Raw genomic sequence first — 5,040 nt, 5'->3', positions numbered from 1 at the left:
GCAGTTCTTGAGATCGACATTCGGGAATTTTCCCCTGTTATTACCACAAAGGCAAAAATAGTACACTTACTATTTTTTCGATCAACGGGTTCGAATCCGCGACACCATTTATTCATATTTAAAAATGATAAAATCTCTGCCGCTAAATTACTTGACAAAAAAACTATGATTTCAAAATTAAAGTTATCTTATAATTCTTTTAATATATAATATATAGGTAGATTTCTTGTCATAGATGTACGGTTTATAAAACTATTTTTTTCTATCATGCAATCATTTTTTGTTTTTTGTTTTTGTTTTTTGTTTTTTTTCCTAATCTAATACGAAAGGCTAAAATATATATTTAAAATATAATGAATTTCAATATAAAAAAATCAATAAACTCTAATGATCATTAAATTTTTTATGTGAGATTGAGATATTTTCTAAGGTCAAATGATACATTGAATAAGTTAAAGGGATACACGAAACATATTGGTCAGAGACATTAAACATTTATTTTAATTTTACAAATGACTTATTGAAACTTCTAAGTGCTAAAAACTATTTAATTGATGTTAACAAAGTTTAAATTTTTTTACTTATAAAACGATAAAAATATTTTATTTATAAAATGCAAAGGAGGAAAAATATGTCTCGGATTCTAGTGTTTGTTTATGATTTAATCATCTTTCTTTCTATATTTTTTCTTGTGACCGGTAAAAGTATGTCATTTTTCACAACATTTTTAAATTTATCTTATACACAATGTTTTATCGCCTCTTAGTAACTTACCTTCTTTTTTTTATAATACAGCCACAGTTCCTTGTACTTCAGATAAGGATTGTCCAGAAACAATACTTCATAAAATTTGGCAATGCATTGATAACTTTTGTGTGGTCAAGATGACTGGTTCAATGTGTCCTGGTTGTTAAGAGTTTAGTAATTTAATTGTAAGAATATTTTATTTTTATGTTGAACTGCGATTTCGAACCGAATCACCATATTTTACCATTTCTGTAGTTGTTTATTTGAGTATGTATTTGCCATTAGAATAATATCAACAAATAAAAAAAGATGATATGTACAAACACATAAATTTATGTGTATGTCATAATGTATGTGCTTTTATAATTTGTTTTAAAATTTTAATTTATATTTCTCTAGCCTTTTAAATGATAATAAAAGCTCAAAAATGCATCATTATATTATGCAAACATTATTACTTTTTTTTCTTATAAAAGATATCACAAAGAACATGCTACTTTATACTTATAATAACATTGCGTCTTATTTCACATTTAAGAGCATTTTCTATCTTCTCGGCCTTTAAGCTTTCTTGGAGCAAGGGTCTCAATAGCCTCAGCATAACGATTTTTTTAAAAAACACCATAGTAGGTAGAAGAAGAACACACGCGCGTCTATGTGCGTGCACACACACATATTATAAATGATTAAGGGTAAAAATAAAGTTATATTTTAAAAACATCTTGTTGACAAAGGGTGAGTCTTCCTTAATAATTCCGAGTCTTCCTCAACTTGTTGACAAGTTCCGAGACTTTTAAGTTCTTTAATTAATACTTCCTTCTCTACTAGATCATTTTGTAAAGCATCATACTTGTTGAGAAAATATTAAATGGTCTTCAACACATTTATTTGTGCTTTAAGTTATTGACATTCAAAATATAAGTTTTGTTGCATACTCAAGTGCATTTCAACCCTAATTTTTTGTTTCAACTTTAGGACTATCCACTCACACATATCGCAAATGATTAAGTGTAAAAATGAAGTTATGTTTGAAAAAAAACCTGTTGACAAATGGTGAGTCTTCCTAAACTTATTGAAGAATTCCAGGTCTTCCAAAACTAAATAACAAGTTCTGAGTTTTTAAGTTCTCTAATTAATACTGCATCCTCTATTATATCATTTTGCAAAGCACCATACTTGTTGAGAAAATCTTAAACGCTCTTGTCGCTACCTCGCGAAAAAATAATAAACTAACAATTGGGACTTGTCTAAAATAAACAACAGAGTTGCCATTGAACATTTATTCATTCCAAAGGGAAAGGAAAACATCGGAGAAAAGCTTGAGAAAAAGGAAAAGAACATGGTCTTGGGACCAAGTCTAGGTAAGGGAGTCGATTATGCAAGAGGAAGGTATTAGCACCCGTCACGTCCATTGTACTCAACGGGATCCACTCATGTTGTTCTAATCAATGGGTGTGTATATCTAAAACTTACTTGTTAAAGGGAATGCATGCATAATTATTTAAACATAGGAAACAAGAAGAAAATAGTTTTATTATTGTGTTCGCCTGAGTTTTGCAACCCCATACCTACATATCCACAAGGGAATCAGAACACCGTAGATTTTCTTGAAAAGGTTTTTGTTTATTGGTGTTTTCTATTGACAATTCTAAGTTCACATTCTAACAGTTAACATTTTTTGCTCGGCCTTTTGAGACTTACACGATTTTGTATTGTGTAGAATGGAATTTAACATGTCCTTTTTGAAAAGTTTGTTTTTAGAAAAACCCTAAGGTAAAAAGAGTTTGAATTTTTTGAGTGCTTTGTTAGATAATCCCTCAAATGGTCCCTTAAGGCTGGGGGTATTTAAGTACATTAGCCTTTAATTTTGAAAGTGTTTGAGATATTTATTAAGTGTTTTTGGATTTGATTAAGAAAAAGGTTCTAGGTTTTAGGTGCAGATGCATAAGAAAGAAACAAAATCTAATGTGAAACTTGGTCATAATTGTTGTCATGAAAAGTGGACCTAAAATTGAGATTTGAAAGGGGAGTTTCTAACACAATGTTATCATAGCATGATGGACTTAGAGGTAAGGATGAAAAGGAAACCCTAGTAAGTTGTCATACTTAGATTGAATTCTAATGTCTATCTTAATCCAAATCTTAATCAAATATTAAGATGGACCAAGTAATCCTAAGGGAGCATGTGAATCAAACAAGTAACGATCAACAACAAGACAAGTAAATAAACACCAAGATAAAGAATTGACTAGGTGAAGCTCTAAGAAAAAGAAATGATCTAGCATTAATCACAAGGGAATCAAATGCCTAAACTCAATAAAAATAAAACATGTCATAAATTTAATCAAGAAAGGTTAAGATCAAACAACAAATACCCAAGACATAACATGGATCAACTAACATGGTAAGATCAAAATTAAATCAAAGCATATTCATGACATTAAGATCAACATCACTTAGCATGGTATAAAAATCATGGATATTCCAACCAAGGTCATCATTCAAGCAAGTAAGATAAAACATCATGGCACAAAAGAATCATCAAGAAATTAAACCAACAAGGTTGAAAGATTGAATAAAAATATGGTGAGAAAATATGTTAAATCAAAATTCAAGGATTTAAAGTAAAATCATGAATAAATAAATAAACCTAAAAAAAATAAATATTTTTTGGGATTTTTAAATATCAAATTTGAATAAATAAAAATCAGAAAAAAGAAATAATAAAAACAAATTAAAAAAAAGGAAAAAAGAAAAGAGAAGAGAAGGAGAAAAGTAAAAAGAGAAAAATGGTAAAAAAAGAAAGGAATGTGGTCCATGGGGTTTAAACCCATGACCTTGAGCTTACAGCTCAAAAAACTTACCACCACGTCACTACATGCATGGTTATAAGCAACTCACTTCAAATAGTTATATGTAAACAAACGCTTCTGAATCTGAAAATGCTTCTAAATATGAGCAAGCTTCTAAATGTAAAAAAACAACATAAACAAAAAGGTGTTGCTGGGGCTTGAACTCATGACCTTTTGTTTTCTGAACATACACACTTCCACTACCCCACATGGGGCTCAATCATTTACATAATCAATTCAAAACAGAATATATTAAAAACGCGCGCAGTATTTACAACTTTATCTTCTTCTTAGTGTAACTTTTTTTCAAAAATGGTCAAAATAATTTTTCATATAAAAAATGACTTGTGAGTATACCATCTTACTCAAATTTTTGCAAGGATCATGAATATGGCCTTAGTTTTTATTAACTCTAAGTGTAACTTATGGATTTAAGCAATAACCTGAGAAAACCTAAAAATTCAAAGTTAAATTAAATCATGTATGTGCAAAACCAAAGTTCAAAACCATAGGGCTTTCAATCAACACATCAAATTTAACATAAATGCATCAAGAATGGATCAAAATGATTCTTGTATGTATGAGAACTATGTGTGTAAAAAAATAACTAACAGAGTGAGTTTGATGACCCTTGAAACATGGTTATAGTAATGAATTGACGATCCCTCTAGCTTCCTTGAGTTCCCAAGAGTTAAACGGTATGCTTATTTTGCTTTGAGATGCTATGATTTGCTCTACCTAAGTCAAGTTGCAAAGGGTAAAAGTGAGAGTTGAGTTACACGATTTAGAGGTTTTTGAAGTGTTTTAATGCATACGGTAATCTATATGTGGTGTGTTGATGATGATTCAATGAAAATCTTGGAGAAAACTTGAGAGAATTGGAAGTTTCGAAGAAATGGAATTTTACAACAATGGAGTTTTTTGCAATTTTTCTCTCTATGTTTTTGTGTGTGTTTTTTCTCTGTCTAGAAGCAATGTCTTGCTCCTCTATTTATAGAGGTCTTGAGTGAGTTGGAATGAAGCTCTTTGGTCAAAAACTAAAGCTCGTGGGGCTGGTTTGGTTTGATCTCAAGAGTTGGTTTCATGAATGCACCAAGTTCCAATGCATAGCCATGACTTTTTAGAGTGGTTGGGAAGATTTGAGGGAGCAAGAAAGAGTGTTTATAGGTCTGAGATGGAGTGTAATCAGATGAAAATCCTTTTGCAAAGCTCTAAGCAAAAACTTTGTGATTAAAGTGAACTTTATGTTATTGGAAATGGTGACTTTTTTCAAAATATGGCATGAAATTTGAGCAATGCTTTAAACCTTAGGAAAATTCCATCTTGACATGGTGAACTTCTAAATCACATTGAGGATAAAGAGAGTGCATGATAGATTATGAATTAGAAACTTTATTTGGCTTCAAAAATGACTTCAAAGTTGTCTTGTAAAATAGCTCTC

General features: G+C 30.3%; 1 long non-coding RNA gene across 1 annotated transcript; it reads left to right on the top strand.

Annotated features, from left to right (window-relative positions):
• The first annotated feature begins 573 nt into the window (after positions 1–573).
• LOC131632978 (uncharacterized) lies at positions 574–993 on the top strand. Its single transcript, XR_009293201.1, has 2 exons — positions 574–704; positions 796–993. It is a non-coding gene; the product is annotated as an uncharacterized LOC131632978 (long non-coding RNA).
• The last annotated feature ends 4,047 nt before the right edge of the window (positions 994–5,040 follow it).

Source organism: Vicia villosa, unplaced genomic scaffold, assembly GCF_029867415.1.
Source record: "Vicia villosa cultivar HV-30 ecotype Madison, WI unplaced genomic scaffold, Vvil1.0 ctg.001057F_1_1, whole genome shotgun sequence".
Lineage (NCBI taxonomy): Eukaryota > Viridiplantae > Streptophyta > Magnoliopsida > Fabales > Fabaceae > Vicia > Vicia villosa.
This window is presented reverse-complemented; position numbering and strand designations above follow the sequence as displayed.